We start from the raw sequence: 12,285 nt of genomic DNA on the forward strand, positions 1-12,285 counted from the left end.
GTAGTGATATTAAGCGGAAGGAGTTGTTCCATTTCGTGACGACCTGGCTGCCGTAAGGAAACAATATTTTGAATAAAAGGTATATCTAGTCGGGTTTCGTTAGAAGATATTAACGGCAAAGGTTAGACTATGTAGCCCAATTTTTTAAAGAGGCTGTTTCTCTGACCATTTATTTTTTGGCCTAACTCACCATTAATTATCATTAACATTTCGCATTGCATTAATATTATCTCTTTTAGTATGTAATGTACTTTAGTATTAATTTTTTGTACTTTCATTATTGACATTTGCTTTATCTTGGATAACTTTATTCATCCGGTTACGTGTCATTATGAGTAATCATAAGTAAGTAATGTATACATTTGCATTTAATTCATCATATTTCTATAATTATCATTCAATTACGTTTTATTTTCTCCAAATTTTGTCATGTAATGTTTGAAGGAAGACAATATTTATTTTGTAAATACTAATTATTGTATAAATACTTACCGTAAGTACTCAGACGAGAGTTTTTAGTTATTTATGTTTACGTGCTAGACTCCATCAGATGGTTTTAAACCAAGAAGAATGTAATTTTTTGTCATACATATTTCCAATTTGTAAACTTTGTTTATATTAAATCATAAATTATATTTAGTAGTCTTATTGGCCAAATTACTTCTTTCAATTAATTAACATTTTTATGTAAGGTTTTGGTTGAAATGAAAACGTTTGTGTCACGAGCAGGATTCGAACCCACGACCTTCCGCTCAATACGCCGCTGCTATACCGCTTGAGCTATCGTGACTTCGATCCACTCGGACACCAACTACCCATCTCAATCTACAGCATCTTTAGAATTTTCCCACCTTTTTGTCATTTTTCAAATGTCGTGTAATCAGGATTCTCAGCGAAATATGAAGTGGCCACGGAAAGCTGTTAATGAAGATATACTTCGCTTTACTTATTAAATACATTATATTTTGTGGTCCGATTGGCCAAACAACTTTTTTCAGTTAATTTACCTTTATGTTAAGTTTTAGTTGAAATGAAAAAATTAGTGTCAGGAAGGGGATTCGAACCCACGACCTTCGGCTAAATATGCTGCTGCTATACCACTTCAGCTATCGTGACTTCGCTTCATTCGGATACCAACTTCCCATCTCAACCCTACTTTGTAACATTATTTGTCAAAATATCACTTGGGGAAGGTTGAATTTTTGAAAATTTGAATCTATATGAGCCGTTAATAAGTAAAATGCGTTATTTAAGCGTGTACTAATTTCAACTATGTTTTAATGGCAAATTTAAATGATAAAGTCATAAGTTAGTAAAGGTATTTTCTTTTTAATTTCATAATAAATTTAAGAAAAGGTTTCTGAAATAAACTTTATTTTTACTCAAATGAGTCCTTACTTAAAGGATATAATTATGATTTTTGTTTTTATTTAATTTCCACATAAATCCAACACGTCATAAATAATTTATTAAAAGAAGCATTAATTCGGCAATTTAGAGCACAAAGAACTGCCCCTTGTACCTTTCTGTAGATTTAGAAATAAATCAAGGGGGTGCTTCTCGCCAATTGGACATCTTGGGATAGGATAACCCTAATCTCACAATCCCTGAAATATCGCCTTGTTAGTTTATTATTTTCGTTTGCCTAACGATGTTTTCCAGCGTGTAACATCAAACGGCACATGGATATTTATTGCATTTAATTTAAAAACGTTACAGAATTAATAAATAATATAAATTTGATTATTATTACTGCACATGTTGTTGGTTGAAAAAATGATCTGTGTGACATTCAAATGTTTTCTTCAATTCATAATTGTTTTTAAGTTAACGAAAACGGAAAAATATATGAACGGTCAACAACAAGGGTACGAAAAAACGTAAATTTTTATTTGGATTTAAAAAATCCAATAAAAACTAAGTTATAAATGATTCAATAGACAATATAAAATTGCATGATAAGAAAAAAAAATTAAAAAATGTAAGTTACGGATAGGGCCTATCGGACTAACTTCGATTAAAATTCCTATTCATTGAAAATTTTGTGCCTCCTACCATAGTAGATCATCAATTTTTATGATCCAATCTAACAATCTACTTATTACTTAAGTAGCTCTGTGACTATAACATACAATTTTTCATTAAAAATGTTTAAAATTTTTCTTTAGAGGGTTCTTTTACCTGTGGAAAATCTACCCCTGGCATGACTAAATGATTAGCTGCATCTTTACCATACGAGGCCAATTTAGCTTTTCCTCCCCTAAAAAATAAAAAAAAGGAATGAAAATAAAATTTACCTTGAACATCTTGTATAAAATACGATTAACATTGCATGGCAATCATTTTCCATAATGAAAATAGATTCTAAATATAAATACATTAATCAACGTTTTATTTACCATGGAGACATTTTAGAATGAAATCAGTAAAACTTAAATTATGAGATTGCCGAGTAAAAGTCCAGAACTAAAGATTAAAGAAGAAAGTTCCGCTCTTCTCAAAGGAGCAACTGCGTCGACTTTGTCAATAAAGTCTTAAGGGTAAGCTTTTCTTTCAAAGGCAAAAAGCTCCTTATTTTTGTAATTGTCCCGTTACTTATGCTTATAATTCAAACATCAATGACCAAGTCTAGCATAGCCGATATATCTATCTATGATCCGGATTATATATAAAAAGTTTTGATTCCTATGTTTCATAATTAAATTCTACTGGCTAATAATTTTTCATTAGGCGAGGAAATAACAAAGATACTTTGAGGTTTGATTTTGCGCAATAAAAAAATTTGACTCTTTAAATCGGCGGAAATATGTTTGTTTTTACCAAACCGATGTATTTCGGGAAACAATAGACGAAAAATACAAACAAGCTTAATCAAATATATTTTTTAAGTATTTATTTAATCGATTAGGTTTCGTGGTCTGATTGATCAATTAAATTCTTTTCTATTAGTTAATCTTTAAATAAGGGATTGGTTGAGGTAAAAAAGACAGAGATACGAGCGGGATTCGAACCCACGACCTTCGGCTAAATACGGCGCTTCTCTACCACTTGAGCTATGGTGACGGCACGGGCACCAACTTCTCAACCTCACCTCCGAATTTTCCCTCCTTTTTTGCCGAAGGTCGTGGGTTCGAATCCCGCTTGTGGTTCTGACTTTTATTATCACTATTAAAAACATAGGTCTTACTTAAAGATTGTTTTTTTAATTTTAACTCAAACAAATTTTAAGCAAAATTTAAAATAAAAATTTACCCATCACGCCATGATGGATTGGACTTCACAGAAAATTGGTCAATTGAGTTTTGCAATTTCTCTTTTTTGAAATTCGATAGACTGCAATTTGATAGATAATTAGTGTCTAAATATACAGTCTATCCTATCAAAAAATTATTTCCTAGTGGTTTATATTTGTTAAACATTTAACCGAACCAAATTTTTATATGCATGATTTTGTTTTAAGTTATTAGTTTACGGTTGTATTCATGATCTTTGTATTCTATTGAGTAGTGCAGGGTTGTTGTGCTAGGGAAGATTTCAGAAGAACAAAATATTGACCTGATGGTCTTCTTAAGTTTAAAATGAGATACTGTATTTTTCTCTACATGAGATTTATGAATGTTTGAAGTGCGGTTCGTAAATACTTTGTTCATATCAATAATAGAAACAAAGTTATGTTTATTTGACGCTACTTATTTTATATTTCCCTTGCTTAATGAATTTCAACATTGCTTTCTGTTAATTACTAAGCATGGAATCCTTTAAGCGTTATGTAATACAAGATTCTATCTGCGGTTTGTCTGCTGGTTTGCTGGTTTAAAGGACTAAGTGACGAGTTTAACTGAAGCACATCGTGAGATAAGGAATCGTGCGTTTTGCTACCTGTCTTATCTGGAGTGAAATTGAAACTCACACTCAGATTTTACAGATACCTACTTTGCCTTTCCCGACCCACATAGATTTTTTTTTTCACCGTAAACATAAGGAAACAGGCAGATTGCTGTTATCGCGTTAGCCAACAATCCATTCCTACCTAGTTATGTGTTTAGGCTGAAAGCTTTTCTTTCCTAAATTCTCAGGTTAATCCGACTTAGAACAGTTACATGAAAGCGGGGTACTATTAACGTAATAACCTTCGTAAAGAGTTTTCAGCACAAGTGACCAAACTCCAAATTGTCGTAGTCTCAAATAAAAAGTCAATAAATGTGATGTATTTTATCGTCACTGTTAGTACATTTTTATAAAAAATATTGTTTTTAGGACAAACTTAATAATTTAAATATTCTTTCCTCTCCCTTTCGCTACCTCCCTATTTCTCTCCTTCTTCTCTTTCACTCACTCTCTCTCTCTCTCTCACCCTCTCTCACTCACTCCCTCTCTCTCTCTCTTTCTATTACTCAATATCTCTTTCTCTCCCTCTCTCTCTCTCTCTCTCTCTCTCTCTCTCTCTCTCTCTCNCTCTCTCTCTCTCTCTCTCTCTCTTTCTATTCCTGAATATCTCTCTCTCTTTCTCTTTCTCTTTCTATCTCTCTCTCCCTCTCTCTCTCTTTCTAGTAATCAACAACTCTTTTTTCTCTTTCTCTTTCCCTCTCTTTCTATTGCTGAATCTCTCTCTCTTTCTCTCTCTCTCTCTCTCTCTCTCTCTCTCTCTCTCTCTTTCTATTACTCAACATCTCTTTCTCTTTCTCTCTCTCTATCTCTCTCTATCTCTCTTTCTATTACTCAACATCTCTTTCTCTCTCTCTCTTTCTCTTTCTTTTGCTGAATATCTCTCTCTTTCTCTATCTCTTACCAATCTATTTTTAGTTTGTTTTTCTCTCTCCCCCTCACTCATGCTTTCTCTCTCTTGTATCATTTGTTGTCTTTCTTTCAATCTTTCGCTTGTCGGTTTTTGATCTTTTTTCTTCATATTGTCTTCTTTGTTGGTTAAACTAATTGGTTTTCGTCTAAATACCGTATATATATATATTTATGTATACATATATATACATATATACACATATATATATATACAAAACCTTTCTTCTCTCTTTTCTCCCATACTCTCTTTTTCTTTGTTTATCTATTTATTTTATTACGCTAGTTGGTCTAGTTACTTAACTCATTCTTGTGTTTGCTGTGAAGACAATTATGAATAGAACACGTTGGAATCGTAAATATTTATTTGCTTGAATTTGAGATTAACTAATAAATTAAGATGGGGTTTTAAATTATAAACCACGGACTGGCATAATCCTAACGGCCATCAAATTCATTAATTTTCCTTTGAAATACCCAGGCGCTGTTGAGTTTTCTTTCGTTGTTTTTCCACAACGTCAAAATCAATAAGGCAAAGGGCCTCTTTTGTTGGCTCTTATTTAACTAATTAGCGCAAACTTGTCGCAATACCTTTACAAAGCCCTTCTTTAAACGCTGAGGGCAATTAAAACCAGCTTAGGAAGGTGCTGTTGTTATAAAAAGATAAAATTTATAGTTAAAGGATTGAACCAGTGTCCTTTTTGTGTATTATTATTATTACATTTATTTGTATTAGGTATTTAATAAGTGTATGTAATAATGACGGCAGATCTTATTTTATAATTAGCATTGCCATGTACTTACAACTTTGACATGGTTGATTAACAATGTAAAAATAATAATAAAAGTAAAGGATAGATTAATAAATTTTACATCCAAAGATTAGATAAATGGGTAGTAGATGTAATGGAAGATAGATAGAGAATGAGAAAGTGTCGGTGCGATATTGTATCCGAATTTGCGTGTGCGCTGGGTCGGAGTAAATGGGCCGATATCAATCTGTTGAAATATTCACGAGTATTTCACCTGTGATTTCAGGAGATGTGAACATAAAATCGCTTTTTTGTAGCAAGCGGTGCCCATTATTTTTGTCTTTTTTACATGATTGTAAATTGTTTTAACGAAAAGAACTCTCACTGTCCTGTTTAATAATTTCTAATACTAACACAGAAATAGATAATGTTTTGCAAGATTTTAAGCAAAAATAATTCATAAAGAATCAAAGATTATCCCTGAAGAGGATGAAATATATTGCAATCTAGAGGAAAAGTTAAAATTATAAACATTGCACTTTAGATATGTTATTAAAACAATATTTATAAATATAGAAAAGTCTTGTTAATACTAAATAAATTTTGTGTTAGTATATTGACATTAGAACTTTTTTTATCAAAAAGATATTTTTACATTAATTTAAATGTGTGGTGTTTAGTGACTGTTCCTCAATGATTATTCTGAGATCGTGAGATGCGGACTGGTGTGATGTAGGTTTTAGAAAAACATTTTCTTTATCGTGCCAACGTTTGGATCTTTATTAAGATCATCTTCAGGGCCTGGGATTTATAAACATTGTATAAATTTTACAAATACATCTAGGAAGTGAAAAAAAAGTGATGATATATTGCCACTATTCTTTGATATAATTGTTTAACAATTATCCTTAAACAACTTAATTTATTTTTAAGGATTATTGTAAGGATTATTTTTAAAAGTATAGTTACACTCATAAGCTGTTGCGCTAAATTAAAAATTGATTAATGCATTGTACCTAACGTTAAAAAAAGCTGTTGTAATACAACGTATACATTCATAATTAAAATTTTAAACACGCTTTTAAGAACAGGTTTTACCTGTTCAGGTTTTTAAAAACCAGTTGAAAAAAAAATGATGTGTATTTAATATAATTAAAAAAATATTGAGGGGGCGTCGTTGGCTGCAACGGTTTAGGCGTTGACACGGCGCTCATCACTGTACGGTAAAGGTCCCGGGTTCGAATCCAGCGGCCCTGCTTTCGAACCCGACATAGTTACAAAATGGGCTTTTTTCAAAAACACCAGCACCCTGAGGGTTTATATGACCTCTGCTGTTGCGAACCCTCGTAAAAAAAATATCATGTAAAAACCTGTGGGAGGAGGAAAAAGATCCACTTTGTATAACCTGAATACAAAAAATTAAACATCATCACTACATCAATATTTAACTACACTTGCATTATATAAATTAATTATTTTTTAAATCTAAAATTTTCTATCATTATATAAATTCATTTTTTTATCTTTAATAAATCCCAGGCCCTGAAGATGATCTTAATAAAGATCGAAACGTTCGCACGATAAAGAAAATGTTTTTCTAAAACCTACGTCACACCATTCCGCGTCTCATGATTTCCAAATAATCGTTAATTTAAATATTAAAAATGCTAAAAACCTTTATTGAACCCCTTCAATCTACGATTTTTTAAAATTTAAACTAGGTAGAATAAATGGTACTTTTTCCCTTGCACTTCAAAAGTGGTTGAATCAGTCATAAAAAGTATCACACAGGAGTAAAAAATCGCACATGCGGACTAATGCTTTTGACAAAAAGAGCTCCCGGAAAAACGGGAAATAAAGGTAAAAGGGGGTGGCGAAATTGTCCACAGTCGTCCGAGAGGATACACATCGGCTTGTATTGTGCGCAGAAAAAATTGTATCACTGTAGGATTTTCCATAGTTAATCCGGCCTAATCATATCAGCATCAATGGAAAAAATCATTCGAACTCTACTAAATGAACAGTCTCCCTTTTCAATTTGTCTGGTAAAAATTAATTATGATCAATTTCCATAGTCATTTTATACCACGGTGTACTTTTCGACGGTTACTTGGTGTTGATTCGGCCGCATCGTCTAAGAACAAGCATCATCCTATAATCTAAAAATCAATCCTAGATCAACTGATTAGAATAGCTTTATTCAACACCAATAGATATTACTTTTAAACAGATCAGAAAACAACCTCAAGACATAAAGAGAAAAATAAAGCAAACCTCGTTGTCTAAAAAGCTCAAGGAAAGCGGGATCTGCTAAATGATTAACAATTGAGATGTGTCAAGGTAGGACTCGAACCCAAGTTCTTGGGGCTCTCCGGCTCTTAAAGAGCGACCGGACTTCGGACCCCGAATGCACGTCTCATATCAACCTACAACTACTAATATAACAACATCTATACCAAAAGCCAATATACGAAAAGATAATAAAGTAATTAATATAACCAATAAAAAATTATCAAAGTACAACCGACAAACTATTTTTAACAGAAAGTATGGAACAACTGGCCACCAATTTTTACAAATGGTTGTAAATGTAAAAAATACAAATGTCAAATAAAACTCCCACATGGATCCAGAATATACTCTGCAGAACTATACATCAAACAAAATGTGCCATTACAACAAATTGCAAGTTTAACTCTAAACGAAAGGGTAATAAGAATCACCAATAACCACGTTATGTCCATATTGACAAAATTGTTCTTCTTCAAATTGAAACAGAAAAAAAGACATTTATTCGGATAAAAGCTCACGTTGGCATAAAACATACGAAAAAGGTAAACTTATTAGAAAAACAAAGTAACAATGTCAAGTCAACACCTTTAAAACTCCTTATTATGAAACTTACGGTAAAATAAAAAATGATGTCATAAACAAAAGGGCCACAAGATGTAAAGACCCAAGTAAAGGGCTATATAAACATTTAGAGCCAGTTACCAAAAGGCCACTTGGTTTAACAAAAAGCTTTCCAAAGAAAAATTTAAATTAAGAGCGAACGGATTACGTAAGGAGTACTTCGTCAAAATCAATGTAGGGTGCTCGTTGCAGTGAGAGGGCTTTTTAGAGGAAAAAGCCTCATCATTACGAACTTTCCCCCCATAACTTTGAGCAATATACCCGAAATTCTAGAGAATTATCTAAAAACTGTAAAATCTATATTGCAAAATGTATAGAAAAATAAAATAATAAAAAAGTGATCCAGTGCCGGTTAAATGTGCGTTCTAACATGAAATCCACGTGCAATAATAAAAAAGTAGGAACTGACTTCTAGACAAATAATCAAAATTGGCGCTTCAAAATAAACTACTGGTATATAAAACAATAATAAAGCCCATATGGCATTGAAATTTGTTGGGTTCACAAAACATTCCAACTAAGTATAACCTCATCCAGATTTCCCTAAATCCTCAGAAAAATTGTAAACCATGTATCCAATCACACAATCCACAATGCCCTTAAACATTCTTTTGTGAAATTTACTATAAAATTCCACAAAACCCTTTCATTACACTCCAATCCGTTAATTTTAAATTTAACATCCTTTATTATCCACAATCATCCTGACAGGAGATTAAAGCATAAGTGGCTTCGCGATCGGTTAGGAAGCGAGACATAGTCCCTTCTTCGAACCCTAGTGCCAGATTTAGTTTTAGTTTATTCTGAATTTGTACATATCAGCAAATTTACTCGTTGTATGAAAATAAGTACCAATGTGGAAAAAATTGTATAATTATTGACTATATGTTCACCCCTGAAAAAGCGATGTGAAGAATTAATACGTAATTTCTAAAATTGTCAAATTTTCTGTCATATCAATACCAAGAAAGACAACAAATGATCGCAAACGATCAAACACAATATTATTAATTTTTGAACGAATTAAAAAATTCCTTTACCTAGAAACCATGTGTAAGTTCATAAAAATTACAATTGATATAACAGGCGATGTTAGGGTAAATCATTTTTGAATTATTAGATCAATCGTTTCCAATTAGCTTCTTTCGCATTTCGTAATTTGAGGGTAGAAAAAAATTGAAACTGCCGAAAAGCACGTGACGTTTCTCCACAATATTCTCATTGTGAGTTATTAAAATTGAGCATGTTAAATTAGGATTTATAAACATTGTTTCAATTATACAATTTCGTATAAGCTATTAATACGAATTTTTACAGTGTTGTACAAAATAAAGATCTTTTAGGGTTAATCAAATTATTTGTTTTCACTCAAAATGTATGCACAGAAAACACACTCTTTGAGTGAGTACAAATACCTTGATTGAAGCTAAAATTTCGATATTGTGTACATTATTGAATAAATTCATATTCATGTATTCATATTCAAATTCGTGTATTTGTATAATTTAAATAATGTTTATAAACCTGAGGCTTTGAACATGGTCTCAGTAAAGATCGAAACGTTGGTAAGATAAACAACCTATTTTTCCAACCTACATCACACCAGACCGCATCTCACGGTCTTTAAATAATCATTAATTAACTGTCACTAAATATAACACATTGTTTTTTCAATTGATTTCAATTTGAGTCTTTTTTTGTGGAAGGATTTCAGGAAGAATAACTTTCAAAACAAGATGTTCAATCAATAAACATTATTCTAGACAAAAAAAGAAATATTTATTTTTAAAATTTTGAAATGTAGAAGGGAATTTTATAGAACAAATGTATTCTTAAAATAAAAGAATTTTAACACCTCGCTAAAACGGAAAATCTCAACGAAGTAGAAAGGCTAAAGGTTTCCAGACGATCCTTTTCCACTGAGGAGGCAGTAAATTCTGATCCCAGAGGAATGTGTTTTTACTCCCTACTTTAATAATTTTCTTATAAAAGCCCAAAGGGTAATATATAGCAGGTCAGGGGGTAGTTAATTGGATCTTAGAGTTTCAGCCGTTTTTTATGTTTTCGTGTATTTTTAGTCCATAGATATTTCGCAGAGCGAAAAATATATTGATTAACAATTCTTTTAAAAAACACTTTACTGTACTCCAATGGCCAAACTTCTTTGATACATTTTTCGTTGGATATATTAACAAAAATAAAACGAAAATCATGTATTTAAGATTTTTTTTAAATTATCCGTCTAAAGCGAAATTATATAGTCTTGTAATCTTGTCTCAACAAATCTTTAAAATTAGATAATCATGATGAATATAGTATTGTAATTTAACCCCCCCCCTAAGTTGCACATACGGAACTATTTGATTTTCCAACATCCGTGATCAAAACCGAATGGCTCGCCATGCCACGCCAACTGGTCGTTAGTCACTCGCATGCAAGTAGAATGCATCCGAGAATGACCCAAGAACTAATGGAGGCCGTGTTTAAAAGCTGAGATTAAATCGCTAACTACCGGAGCCCTGCGAATGGAGGACCTAATCGCCTCAATCGGCCAGGTTTTTCTACCGCAACATTTTTTTAAAATGGGGGCTATTATCAGGCCAGATCACGAAACTGGCCGGCTTAAATCTAGCTGCCGTGGTAAAATAGGGGGTATGACTATTTACAACCAAAAAGTATGTTTTAATTATATAAAATATTATTAGTGTTATTATAAAAAAAACGCTTTTTTTCCTACATGCAACGTTAATTAGACATTAATTCACTATTTTCGTGGTCCGCTTGACCAATTAATACAAGACAATTAATTAAGGTTTTTAGTTGAGATGAAAAAAAATTAATGGCACGAGAGGGATTCGAACCCATGACCTTCGGCTAGATACGCCGCTGCTCTACCACCTGAGCTATCGTGACCTCGATCCACTCGGACATTAACTAACTCCCCATCTCAAGGAAAACTCATAAGGTGGGGTTGAGATGGGGAGTTGATGTCGAGTGGATCGAAGTCACGATAGCTCAGGTGGTAGAGCAGCGGCGTATCTAGCGGAAGGTCGTGGGTTCGAATCCTTCTCGTGCCACTAACTTTTTTTCATCTCAACTAAAAACCTTAATTAATTGTCTTGTGTTAATTAGACATTTTGCCATTTCATATATATTTTAATTGATTTTTGTTTCTTTACAAAATTGATTGCTCTGTAGTAAATTAATATAAAAACAACTCGAAATTGCATAAATGTTTAAAAAGAATTTAACTGTAAGACATTCTATTCACGAACTCCAAGACAGTTGAGGTAATATCAACTCGAGAATGAAAACAGTTCTGGCACCACCCATCCCCTACAAACTTACAACAATTTATATATATATGTCACATTCAGATTTAAATGAACCGCCATTGCCCCTCCACACACTCAAACAGTGATAGGAGTAGGGGCCAAGAAAGGGCTATTTTTTTCAAGTCCTAGAACAGATCCCTTTCTGGCTTGTGTGGGTTAACAGATATTTTTGGTAAAAAATAAAATTTTGGTGTGCACACTATTCAAGTAAGTTAATTTTATTACTTTGACGTCAAAATAAAAAATAATAATTGTAATTTAATTTTGAAAGGATAAATATTTTTATAAAGAAGAGTAAAAGAAATAATATTTCATTTTAAAAGTTGTTAATATTTTAATTGTATTTACTAATTTGAAGGTCAAAATTTTAATAATAATAATAATAATAATCTTTCAACCGAGAATCAAATAACATTTTAAAATTAAGGTTTGTAGATTTAAGATAGGTTTGTTATTGTATAAAAGGATTCTTTAAATTAAAAATAATAATT

This window comes from Cimex lectularius, unplaced genomic scaffold, assembly GCF_000648675.2.
Source record: "Cimex lectularius strain Harlan isolate CLEC.00 unplaced genomic scaffold, Clec_2.1 scaffold431, whole genome shotgun sequence".
In the NCBI taxonomy this organism is placed as follows: domain Eukaryota; kingdom Metazoa; phylum Arthropoda; class Insecta; order Hemiptera; family Cimicidae; genus Cimex; species Cimex lectularius.